Source organism: Actinia tenebrosa, unplaced genomic scaffold (genome assembly GCF_029948245.1).
Source record: "Actinia tenebrosa isolate PJP-AT-01 unplaced genomic scaffold, QUT_ActTen_1.0 PGA_scaffold3__52_contigs__length_22856419, whole genome shotgun sequence".
Classification (NCBI taxonomy): domain Eukaryota; kingdom Metazoa; phylum Cnidaria; class Anthozoa; order Actiniaria; family Actiniidae; genus Actinia; species Actinia tenebrosa.
The window spans coordinates 7,405,499-7,419,743 of NW_028292580.1; the positions used below are offsets into that span (position 1 = coordinate 7,405,499).

The 14,245-nt window shown below is 36.6% G+C and overlaps 1 pseudogene; it reads right to left on the bottom strand.

The window, feature by feature from the left end:
- Window positions 1–3,282: 3,282 nt before the first annotated feature.
- On the bottom strand, window positions 3,283–12,916 carry LOC148908383 (uncharacterized; annotated as a pseudogene).
- Window positions 12,917–14,245: the final 1,329 nt, after the last annotated feature.

Below are 14,245 nucleotides of genomic sequence, written 5' to 3' on the forward strand. Positions count from 1 at the left end.
AGAAGGATAATAAGAACCTATAAGGCTACAATTTTAAGAAAGGTTCCGATCAGTGGAGTTCATCGTAAAAGTGTATAGGTAGAAACTATTAAGTTTGTTTGAGCATGTGTTTTGTGTAGAACATACTGCTATGCACTAGGCTACGGGCTGCCTGTGCTTGGAATCACAACGCCTTCTTTGGTATTTTTCAAGATGGCCGACCTCTTGTCCCCAGGCTATTACATATTCAAACGAGCGTTAAAATCCCCGCTCGATTCCCCACTGAGAAAACCATTCGTTAAATCCCCGAGCCCCGGGTGCAATCATGCTCTTAAAAGCACATCAAAAACGCGTCACGCCCCCGTTTAGTGCCCGGCTAGCCGCGGGGGTTTCAATTGACTAGTGCATTATGACACGTACGATCTATGCGACTACTATATCAAAGAAACAAGATCTCTGCCTTCAATGGTGGAAGCTGAACATTAGAGAGTTTTAGATTGACTTTTTTTCCCCCGCAAACGGCAAACGCGACCACGTTTTCGTAGTTTCCCTGTATTTTGCTTTACCTTTTGCAAACCTTCTTACCAGGCGCAAATATTATTTTGATGATCGATGATAATGACACTGACACTGACACTGACACTGACAATGATAATGATAATGAAAATGAAAATGAAAATGAAAATGAAAATGAAAATGAAAATGAAAATGAAAATAATAATAATAATACAGCAAAACAACAATAAAAGAAAAGGCCGTCCAATAAAAACATCAATAAGAACAATCTACCAAAGATTTCAGGAATATCAACCATCACAGATTTTGAAAGAATGCTTTAGACGCAACCATAATAGCTTGGCTTCAAAGTAGTTGAACTTACTCGGGTAGAGTGGGAGCTGAATGTTTCTCTAAGAAAAATGAGAAATTTACAGAGTAGCTCTATATCTTCAAAATTATTAAATTGGAGGAGCCAGTACCCGCAACCACTTCCTAACCGCCGCCCCTATATGATCATAATTTTCACAATCACTCGTTCTGTAGTTATAAATGAATTCATAGGTTTGTTTGCACCTGTTGCAAAAATCGTCGTCTCAGCCGAAGAACAGTCAAGACTGCAAAATATTTTTTCGAAAAAATGATAGTATATGGAGTTCGAAAATATCGGAAGGACGAAATACCTTTTCACAATAAAAAATGATGGATAACTTATAAAGGAAATAAACGTTGAGAATGTTAAATGACTAGTGACAAAGATATCAATGATATATTACCTTCAACTAAAAAAACTATAAATATTCAGCTCTACAAACAAGAACAGTTCTCAGTTTTGGATCTATTTAGTATGTTTCGACATATTACTAAGCGAGTATTTCTTTACTAATTTTACTATAATTAAATAAACAAATAACGATTGACCTCCCGCGGAGCTTGAAATGAAAAAAATACTGTGCAGCGAAATTTCAAAACAGCTTATAGAAACACTATGGTAATGGTATTGAGGATAATGAGCAAAGAAGTAGCCGTCACAGACCCAACGGCCTGTCGTGTCACGCTAGGAAATAACTGAAAATAGAACAATTTGAAACTTAGCTTCTTTCGTAGAAACGCAATGTGCCGCAAATTTTATTGCACACATCTATAAAATAGCTTCTTATCTCAAGGTTGAATGATATTTTAGGGCTGGGTTAGGTGCCACAAATGAGAAATTTGCAATATTCGAGGTCTCATAATCTTAGCTTTCCACGTCACGCTTTCAGTAGTCTCGATTAGTTAGGATTATTTTTCAGAATTCGAGCATTCCAAAAAAAACTATTACTGTTTTTATGCAGAAGTTACACTAGACTAAAGTTCTGGATAGAAAAATTAGCTTTTATGTGCAGAGAAACCCGAGAAAACAGACTTTGAAAGTAGCCCTCGGGCGACCTCGAAAATCAGCGTCTTTCACTGATTTGGGGTCGATGGACAAAAATTCGCATAGCGGGTGGAAAAAAGAATTTAGAACAATTTTAACTGCAATTTTGTAGTGAGGATAGATAGTACTTTCGATGGTAGGAATATAAAAGAAATCTATTTTTCGAGCCCAGATCAAGTGGCACGCTGTTACAGAGACGCCCTCTTAACAGCCAATACTAGAAATTAAAGAAGATAGGTATCTGTTTTATTTTCTTACATAATTGCATATACATATGATATAGAATGTATGAACAAGATAAAGAAGAGTACATGTAATAGTCATATAATAATAGTCATAATATTAAATGCAGAAGAAAGTGGAAAAATATATTAAAATACCGTACTCTGAAAAGAAAAAAAAGCCTTATAGTTATGGTAGTACTCTTTATATACTGCGTGGAGTTGTCAATTACACTGGGAAAACTATACGTATTCGATTATCTGAGTAGAAACCACTGTAATAAGCACAATCATAATACCAAAGCAAGTAATTCACTAACTAAACAGTCGGCATACTTTAAAAAATGCAATAAATATAATTACCACCTGGAAATCTTCTATTATTTTATTTTAAGTCATTATTTATTGTTCCACCATCCTTTTCAAGGGTCCAATTCAACTGCCCCCTAAAATTGGCTAAAATGAAGCACAATATATTTCGAACAAATCCTGGCATTAAGAAAAAAGACGAAAAACTTTCTTTTGAATGTGGGAGTCCTTTTTCCTTATGATGGATGTCACCCTTAAAGCTCTATTGACAACATACAACATTTGTCTTCCAATAAGCTAAGCTAGTTGTAAGTCATTCAAGAAATAAATAAAAATGAATTGTTGAAAATGAAATATAAATATAAATACATACAATATAATACAAATAATACAAATATATTACAAATATAAAAGAACTGATATATTAACATATTTTAGATCTTAAAAGCTCAAATCTTGATCAGCCATATAAGTAATAGCAAACAAATATACGTTACTGCCACTCCACTCCACAGATCAGCCTAAAGATCTCACTAATGATCCTTCGCCAGCCTTTCTTTGACAGCGAAGAACAACGGCAATATCTTTTTTCAATCGCATACTTAATTCAATGTTTATTACAAAATCGCAGCCAATTTTTTCACCTTCCTCTATTTGCAACTCGAATCTTGATCAGCCATATAAGTAATAGCAAACAAATATACATGTTACTGCCACTCCACTCCACAGATCAGCATAAAGATCTCACTAAACAAGTGATCACTCACTGAGTCTGAGTAGCGATAAAGATCTTGCAACATCTATAACATGATACTATTACATCAATTATGATCAAAAAATACTTGAGTGCAAACATCAATATTATCTACAAAAAAAAACATAACAGTTATGAAATGATCCTAATGGTAATTTTTTTCCTGCTAAGAGCCCGGACAAAATTAATAATGGTTTTACATTGATTATTAAGATGTTTATCGACCAAGATTAAGTTTAATGCCAGGAAGATTTTAATATAAAAGATAGAATAATATTACATTTCCACAAAAGAAACTTGTTATTGATTTTCCCCTAGCGGTTTTTGTTTCAATTTATGAAGCTTGTTCTTATGTTTGAAGTATTCTACCATTGACAAATATAGATAATCCTTCTTATAAGGTAAACAGTAAGGTAGACTTCGACCCCATTTATTTTGGTACCTAGACTCATTTATTTGTTCATCTCTTTGTTCATTTCTTCTGCCATCTCTTCCATCATGCCCCTCTTCATCTGCTACTTTCTGGTGGTTTTCACCAACTCCAAAAAAGTCATCTTCATTACTTGTAACTGCAGTTCGACCATTTTCAGTACTACTTTCCTTCTTTTCTCCAATGTTTATCAGTTGTTTTCTTTTCTTTTTATATGCTTCTCTGACCTCCTTAGAATGCCTTCCCATCCTGTTTAAACAAGAATGTCATGTGACACAATCATTGATATACATGCACTTTGAACTTTCGATCTAAGTGAACCAGAAGATGCCCTACGCACACAAACAGAATTCGTATTAAAGCTTTTGTGAACACATATACCCTAAAGCAATCGCCCTCTTACGATCCCAAGCTTTTAAGATAAGACTTACTTCTAATCTTATACACTAGGTGAGCTAAGTCAAAATGGCGGGGAAAAAAGGAAAAGTGTGGCCGAAAAATATGGAGTTAAATCATCATTAAATATCTTACAAACACTTTCATTACTTGAAACCCTACCTTAGGCTTATGTACTTGTCGATATACCTCAGGTCTCAACAATATTGGCAGGTAACTGAGCAAAGATTAATACTAAATCTCCCTCGACCAGTAGGCGAGAAATATTACTCATCTGTTGCCCACAGTATAATAGGTCAGCGGCATTTACCACAGGGTTACCTATCAAACCCCAATGTAAAAAATCCTAGATAATTGGTTAAGCTTGTGGGACATAGCAACAGTAACTTAGTGGAGTCACAACTATGATTACAGTGTCACTCTCCAATCACGGCCACCTCAACAAATTTTCAACAAATTCAAATTATCCAATAGTGTTTGAGCATTTAGTCAAAAGTTTAGTGGCAAAGTTTGAATTAAGATAGAGTGGTTTTCAAAAAACTGTTAAGGAAAGTGTACTTATAATTACTTATAATAGAGTATAATAGTAGAAAAAAAAAACAATAGAAAACAAAAGATTTGGAGTGTAACAGTAGGGTAATAAGCTAAAATGTAATTCGCTGGTTTATGAAAACTATACTATTATTCCCTTGATCAGATTGGCAGTATAGTATAGTGATTTTTGTCACCAAAAAACATATGAATAATAGTAATGTATGACCTCAAATAGGCCATGAAGTAATAGGGTGTTTGTATGATAGTGTCATTTGACTCAAACTACCAATGCTTCATGATGCATGATACTCATGGATACACAAAGTGTAGAAATTAGTTATTTTAATTTGTATTGGCTCTTGAGAATAGTAAGACTTTATTGGTGCTAATAACTGAGCAGCATAGAGTGTTCACAAGAGTCTGGCAGTAGAGGTCAAGAGACGCCATCATGTTAACATTCTATTAGAAACTGTATTAACAAACTTGTCATAAGAACAGTTTGCTTCTTAAAAACAACGATTTTATCGGACCAACACTGTTAGTTTGTATCTGATCATGTTTGCACACAATAATTGTTTTAATGTTGTCATCAGCAAAAGCCATGGGCGATCTGTCACTTTGACATGGAAGTGGTTTCATCGAATACAAAGAACATTTAATCAGTCTCAACACGAAGGTTCATGTTCTTAATGAGAATAGGAAGCAAAAAATCAGAAAAGCTATTATTGGATCTTGGAATGACCTATTGCCTATTGGCTTTTGGCAATGACTTTTTTTTTTTAATTAGGTGTATATACTTATTTCAATAAAGTTAGTCACCAAAAAACCTAGAAAGCTGAGATCACTGAGGATCATGGGAAACAATTCATTTCAAACAAGTACAGCTTTTTTTGATACAAACTACAGCTTGAGGATGCTCAGGAGAGGTGAGACTATAACTGGTAAAAGATGAGCAAATCCATCAACAGTTTATCAAGCGGTTGAAACATGTAAAATGTACCTACCCATAATCCTTGTCGGTCTCAGCTTCATAGCTTTTCAGGTGACTAACTTTATTGAAATAAGTATATTTGACAACAAAGTGATGCAGTGTTCTAAACCATGTTTTGTCTAATTAATAGAAAATTTGGGCAATTTTGTTAAAGTAGTTTCACTGCAAGGAAAACAAGTTCATTTTGTTAGCAAAACCTTCCAACAAGAGGAATTACAGCTTGCGCTTTCTCTACGCCGTGGTTGAATTTCACTTTATACTGAACATTCATAAACTGACCAAAGATGTGAGTGATAGGAATAAAACACTCAGATTCATAATGAGTGGACCATACTTCCAATGGATCAGGATACCAATACCTCTCTGGATGTGGTTTCCATAATCGAACCTCAACCATTGTATTAATTACTCTCTTCCTCTTGCCTTCTTTAGAGATAATGGCATGGTTTGTCAAAAATCTCTTGATTTGAGCAAGTCTTAGTTCATTGTCACCGTTTGCATACTTTACGAAGACACCAGTTGTCAATGAGGCTCTTAACACTCGATGATTTAATTTCACTCTAGTAAATGATTCTGAAATTGAGATTACAGTATGGACAGCATGGCCAGGATAAATCATTTTGTACACATCAGAAAGTTGGGCTGCAACATCACTGTCAATGCCAATTCTCTTGATTGGTGGAAAGCGTACAACTTCTTCTTTTTTATTCTGTAGATGGTCTTTAGGGGCAATGGATGCTTCTCCAACAGTGCCAACATCAGACGAATCAAGCAAATCACCAACACCTACAAACTCTTCTGGCCAATCCAATTGCTGCAACTCACTGTTTCTCAAAAACTTGCGCATCAGCTGGATACCTAAAAATGTAACAACAACAACCACAGAATGAATTACAATATAATTCGTATGACAATGCTCTGAAATGAGAAAAAATGGCACCATAATGAATTAGGCCAAATTTAAAGCGGTGTCATATTTTCCCACCACTTGTCCTTTCCTAGAGAAAAGGTCTATTGGTCATCATACAATTATCTAACTTTAAGGGTGCAGTTAAGATGCAGTTAAGTTGTATTTTAACTGCACTCTTACTCCAAAGTTAGATGATTATATGATGACAATTGATACTTTACACAGTTGCTGTTAAAAATATCAAATATCAGATAATATTTTCAGAGTTAATTCTACATGAGGTGGTTTTTGGTCATTCATTATATAGAATGAACACTGAGAATAGTGTTGGATGGGTTATCTAGGTATTTTAAAGATGGGTTTCCATGATTGTAAAGTTTTGATTTTGCTTAATTTGTTTTATAGATTTTTAGAATATGCGATCCATTAATGTTAGTAATGCACCTATTGTGAAACATACAGTACGTACAGTTATAACAAGTTTTGACACGGGAAAACGTGTCAAATGTGCTGTGCACATTGGATACTTTGAATTGAGTACAAGACTATTTGGGATTTAGTCATTGTAAGACAGAAGCTAAGAAAGTCCGTGGATTCGGTTTGAATATTTTTTTACGGTCAAGTTGAACCAGCATAAACGAGTCTTGTTCGCAAACCCCAAAGCAAGCCTCCGTCTCTCTGAGAACCAGTGTTATGGTGGCTCCATCGGCTCAAAAACACCACACAAAACATTATTGAACAGAAGATTCTCCATCTACAGAAAAAGTTTGGTCTCGAAAATTTACCTCAGAATACCCTGCGAGCAGAGTCTCCTTTACCTTCCCCCGAGTGAGAGAAAGGAAAGAAGACTCTTTCCTTTCTCTAACTCGGGGGAAGGTAAAGGAGACTTTGCTCGCAGGGTAACCTTAGAATGGAAATATTACGAAAAACATATCTCTTTCCCTACACTTCTGCCAAAACAATATGGCGTCGGAAACCGTGAAAGGAACTATAAATAAACTTATATAAAACTCGTGTGAGTACTCTTTTATGTAAATTATGACGCAGTAAATTCCTCGTCCACCCACTCGTTGAAGGTTTCGGTATGAAAATCCCTTTTTCATAAAAATATTCGACTAGAAATAGATACGTTTAGCTAACCAAAACAAAAATTATTACTTTAGTTAATACAATAACATATAACTCGTGCGGGTACTGTTACTAAAACAAGGAACGGCCTGAAACCACCTAAAACCACCTGAAACGACCTGAAACGATCTTAAAACCACCTGAAACCAGCCAAAACATTGAATCTCCATCGAGTTTGTCGTCCAGTTTGTGTATCTTATTGACTTTTATCGATCGATCAAGTGTTTGTTTTCCTTGGAAGGGGTGTATTTCATGGTAGAATGTCATATAGTCGCTACGTATACTCTCCCATAGAAGTATTCCACACTTATACCTCACCTCTCCCTCGCTACGATTACCTGTTCCTAGCTAGCTATGATCAACCGTCCCTACCTATGATCAACTGTTCCTAGCTATGATCAACTGTCACTAGCTATGATCAACTATCCCTAGCTATTTTCACCATTCTCTACTAATGGTTTCCTACCTATATATAGATTAACTTCCCCTTATATAGTTTAATGAACTTAAAAACTTGCAGGCAACATGGCTGAATTACGTTAAGGAGGGGCTTATCCAGGATCTGTCATGTGGGAGGGGGGGGTGGGCGTGGGGGTCACAACATACCAAATTGTCACTATGACATCATATCACATACTGCATCAACGGTCAGATGATTTATCTTTGGCTTTGAAAACGGGGTCACAGGCACCCCTGAGACCCCTAGATACGCCAATGTTAAGTTAAACAAATTTACACGTTAAAGTAAAAAAATGTTCAAATTGTAATCATAGCTAGGGACAGTTGATGACAGCTAGGGATAGTTGAAAATAGCTAGGGACAGTTGATGACAGCTAGGAGCAGTTGAAAATAGCAAGAGATAGTTGAAAATAGCTAGGGATAGTTGATCATAGCTAAGGGATAGTTGATCATAGCTAGTGACAGTTGATCATAGCTAGGAACAGTTGATCATAGGTAGGGACGGTTGATCATAGCTAGCTAGGAACAGGTAATCGTAGCGAGGGAGAGGTGAGGTATAAGTGTGGAATACTTCTATGGGAGAGTATACGTAGCGACTATATGACATTCTACCATGAAATACACCCCTTCCAAGGAAAACAAACACTTGATCGATCGATAACAGTCAATAAAATACACAAACTGGACGACAAACTCGATGGAGATTCAATGTTTTGGCTGGTTTCAGGTGGCTTCAAGATGGTTTCTGGTGGTTTCAGGTCGTTTTAGGTCGTTCCTTGTTTTAGTAAATACCAATAGTACTATTTTAGATCAATGACGCAGTAGAAATTCCTTGCCCGCCCCCATTCAAGCTTACGGCATGAAATACGTTTTTGTCATGAAAATATTCGACTAGAAATAAATATGTTTTGCTAATCAAACCTAATATCATTTTTCTTGCTAATAAAATAAAATATATCTCGTGCGAGTACTATTTTACATCAATGACGCAGTACAAATTCCTGGCCTGTCCATTTACAATCTTTTGTTTACGTAACTAATTCGAGTTGTATCAAAAAACAAAAATCGCACTTAAAGTTTCTAATTTAGCTCCAGTTTCTAATTATCTGCTTAGAACTACCAAATTAAGTTTAAAGTAAGTTGGATTAAGGCACTCTTACCACGAAAACCACATATGTTCAACCTCTTTCACCTCCTCCGTGTCCCGATCTTACAGATCTCAACATGCATTCTCACCTCGTGTTTCACCAATGTCAATCGTGACGAGGTCCACCAATGGCATTCGTAACACTAAATTCCGATCATACCTAACTCAACAAAAACAAATGTACTGTGCCCATAGGCACAGCACAAAAATACATGAATAAAAACCTACCAATGTTTTGACTTCCTTTATGGTATGAACCAAGTATACCGTTATATCTTTCAAAAGAAAAACACCAAAAGGAGTATACTGGGCCATAGTCTTGGATACACTCAGAGAGGTGGCAGCTCAAGTGCATGTTTGGCGTGCAGATTTCCTTGCCGTAAAGCTTTTCAAAAGCTTTGCAAAACTCCACAATCTTTGTTTCAGCCATAGTGCATTGTTCTAATGTGATTGTCTGGCAGCACATATAGCGACAAGCATCAACAAAGTGAGTCCAAACAGCATAATGCTTGGTTGGAAGAATTCCCTTCAAAGCAAAGAGAGAGTAATAGCAAACCCAGTTTTTCCACTAGTCTGCAGTGAAGCCATTGAATCCTGTGGCAATTTTGGATGGTATTCTGCCAATTTCAATTTGAAAGTCCTTCTCATTGAGAACTCCTTTTTCAATCCAAACTTTCATTGTGTGCTTTGCCACGCCAAGGAACAGATTATGCATGGGATCTATAACGACGAATCGAATGGCATCATAGTAGGGAAGTTGTAATAAGACTGTATTTGGCACCTGTATTACGTACAACAGTTTTAAATCTGGCAGGGCAGTTGGCAGAGAGCGTTTTCTCAGCATTAACACGGTGTTCATCTCGAGGAAAAGTCTTGAAACATTTGTTGCAACCAGTAAAAAGAATGAGAACAAAATATAATTTAAAAAGTTAAAAATAGTATTAGCAATTTTCTGTGAAAGGGTTCAAAATAAAGGGTTCTTCAATTTAAATAATAAAGTATATGCATCTTATAGTGACATCAATTGGTGGCTCAGTGGCATTTTGTCATAAAAAGATAGTATTTTTAATTACCCTTCAGTCATAAAAAGATATAACTAGCTAAAAACTAGTGTGAGCTGCGTCGGTGTTTCTAATGAAACAGTAATAATGAAAAGGTAAATTATACACCGTGAAAAGATGAAAAAACTTACTGACGTTTCGGACGCTAGTCCTTCGTCGGAGTAAAAGAGAAAGAAGTGGTAGAAAGGAGTGTATATATGATAGAATAAGACAAAAGAAACCAATGAGAGCAAGGTAGGCAAGGAAACAAAAACAAACAATCAAAAGACAAAAGAAAAGGTTAGTTGATAGATAGATAGCTAGAGAAAGACTGAACAATAGGCAACATGAGAGAATCTAGATAGCTAGATTCTCATGTTGCATATGGTTCAGTCTTTACCTATTTATATTAAGGATACTAATCACGCTCTTAGTATTTTTAATGATTTTCGCTTTCCTGATAACTCTTCTAAGCTTTTGTTTACTATGGATGTCAAATCTTTGTATACTGTTATTCCTAATGATGAGGGCCTTCGTGCTCTTCAGCATTTTTTCGATCTTCGTCCTGTCCTCGAGCCCAGCACTCCCACTTTGTTACGCTTAGCTGAACTTGTTCTTACTCTTAATTGTTTTTCTTTCGGCGATCGGTATTATTGGCAGGTAAACGGTGTTGCTATGGGTACTAAGATGGGCCCTAGTTATGCCAATTTGTTTGTTGGTTATATCGAAAACCTTGTTTTTCAACAATATACTGGACCTAAACCTGAGTTTTTTGGACGGTATATTGATGATTGTATTGGTGCTACTTCTTGTTCGCGTAATGACTTAGATTCTCTTTCATCTCTTTTGTTAACTCTTTTCACCCTGCCTTAGACTTTACGTGGGAGGTTAGTGAAACATCAGTCACTTTCCTTGACATCTTGCTTAGTGTTAATGACGACCGTCTTAGCACTAGTGTCCATTACAAACCTACTGACTCTCATTCTTATTTACTCTACTCGTCTTCTCATCCTAAGCACACTCTTAACGCTATTCCGTTCTCGCAATTTCTTCGTCTTCGTCGTTTGTGTAGTGATGATCTTGATTTTTCTGTTAAATGTTCTGAGATGCGTTCCTTCTTCCTTAAGCGTAATTATCCTGCTCATGTTATTGATCGCGCCATTCGTAAAGTTTCTACTATTGATCGTACCACCGCTCTCACTCCTCACACTCGTCCCTCTAATGACCGCATTCCTTTCACTCTTACGTATCATCCTATTAACATTTCCATTAAACCCATTGTTAACCGCAACTTTTCTCTGCTTGACTCTGATACTCGCACTTCTGCTATTTTCAACAACCGCCCTCTCTTTTCCTATAAACGTGATCGTAATCTCCGTTCTTTCTTGGTCAAGGGAGTTCTTCCCTCTAACAAAGAACCTGGTACTTTTCGCTGTTCTCGTAAACGTTGTTATACTTGTCCTCACATAGTCTCTCACACTTCTGTTGTCGGTCCTAAATCAACTGTTAAAATCACTGACCATTTTGTTTGTACCACTTCTAATGTTGTGTATTGTATTAAATGTACCCGCTGTAATCTTTTGTATGTGGGCGAGACTGGCCGCCGTCTTGGTGATCGCATTTGCAATCATCTTTATGATATTCGCAATAACGATCCCACCAAACCAGTTTCCCGCCATTTTAATCTAGCTAACCATTCTCTTTCTGACTTCATTGTTTTCGGTCTTTCTTTGCTTAACGGCAACAATGATTGTCGCAAGACCAAAGAAATGCGGCTTATTCACCTATTGGGCACTCTTAGTCCCAACGGGATTAATGAACGCTTTTTTTTCAACTAACCTTTTCTTTTGTCTTTTGATTGTTTGTTTTTGTTTCCTTGCCTACCTTGCTCTCATTGGTTTCTTTTGTCTTATTCTATCATATATACACTCCTTTCTACCACTTCTTTCTCTTTTACTCCGACGAAGGACTAGCGTCCGAAACGTCAGTAAGTTTTTTCATCTTTTCACGGTGTATAATTTACCTTTTCATTATTACCCTTCAGTCACTTGATAACACATTTCTTCAAGAGGATGAAATATGAATATCATTAATTTTACAACTCACCTTTTAAAGTTGAGTGTCCAGCAAAACCTCCACATTTTCTTGCAGCAGGAACGTCGCAGCAAATGGCAAGAAGTGCAACTTTTATCTTAGCAGCCCAGCCTGGGATACAGCGGTCATTTAAAATCACTCCATCCCATAAATCTGTCAATTCGCTTACCAAGGGCTGAAGAAAGGAGTTTATGTTTCCTTTTGGCTCATTCGGCCCTGGGATAATGCCAACCAGTATTACATTTTCAGTTTTGAATTTTCTTCACGAGGAAGATTCATCACTACTCGATATATAACCCCACAGCTATGATTCTTGTGCTTGTATGGTTGGAACCAGTCCACATTGAGCATTACTGCCAAATTTCCAAGTTTTGAGAAGTACTGCTTGCCATCTGAATCAAGAAACTCTTTCCAAATTCTCCCTTCAAACACATCTCCTATTGTACCATCAAGATTTCTTTCCCTCCACGCTTCACAATTTTCTGAAAAACCAGGCCTTGCTAATAGTGACTTCAAGGATGAAATCAGTGGCTTAAAGCAATAAACTCTCTTAGGATAGAGGTAAAGAGAACCTGATTTTGACCTCAACTTTTTCATTAAAAGAGTTCCACATTCCTTACGTCTTCTCTTTTGGGGATGGTTTGGAAACTTCACATGACTGCATTTCTTGGATACAATATTCGCATTGCTTCTTTTGATCGTGCACTCATTAAACTTGTACAGAGTCTTGCAATTTGGACATGCCACAACCTTCTCAAATTCATCTTTCCCAAGGCCTAATGCTAACTTTGCCATGTAAATGGTATTTGGTAAGCATTTGGCAAAGTTTACAAGTACATCATTCCTGGCCAGTGTACCTAGTACTGTCAAAAACTGCTTGAAAAATTTCAAAAGAACAGCAATTCCATTGTCAGAGACTTTGTAGATTGTTTGCCATAGGAGAATAAACATCAATAGGACTTTTGACTCTGATGATAACACAGGTTGACTTGAAGACTGTTCATCCATTACTTCGATATCATCACCATCAGAAAGGACTTCTTCACAATCATCACCCTCTCTTCGTTGATGCCGATTCAGTTGGAGATAAACATGGAAGATGCAGGTAATAAGCTGATTTTCCGAAATTCGTTTTACAATTTAAACACATCTTTCTTAACGCCACCATCTTTACTCTTACACCCCGCGAAAACAGCGTAAACTAAACTTATCGCGAGTTCTCCGTGTTCTCGATTTCCTATCCGTACGTCTTCGTAAACTCTCGTGAAAAACTCGTTATCTCCGAAAATGCAAATTAAAAATTTAAGTGTTTAGTAAGCCAATCAGAAATCTTATAAAGGCGCACGTGATTTTGACATTTGAGCTATTTATTATGCATCTTCACACAATATGCCCTCGTGGTATAGACTGGCATGTAGACTTCTTAGCCTGGTATAATTCAGCCGTATTTAAAATCTTCATTATCTGTTTCTTCAATTCAAAAAGAAAATAAGGTAAGAAAGTAACTCTTTGTCGTGGTTAGCGTCAATCAGCTATAAATGTTCTTCCAGTTTGAAATTAAATTTAGATCTTCTTGTATTCTGAAATCTAAGCTTAAAAAAACAAAGCCGTTATATGTTACACTCGTTTACTTCCTACTTCAGCAAGCTTACCTCAAGTTGATTTATCGTGTTTTCCCTTCCTTTCAGATAATAAATCTAGCCATGTCAGGAATACGGCCAAGTTCTTTCTTTTCTTCGACTCCTCGAAATAATTCTACTCTTCCAAATGACAGATCGGGCAACGGCAGTTGCAGCAGCCGTTCATCCGAAACGCCAATATCCTCGAGGCGAAGAGACACAGTAACCGTCTCTTCACAAGAGATAGATTGCCTATTTGATTCCTTAAATCAGATATCACGCCAGATTTGGGATCAGAAAAAGTTCTTAGAATCACTAGAGA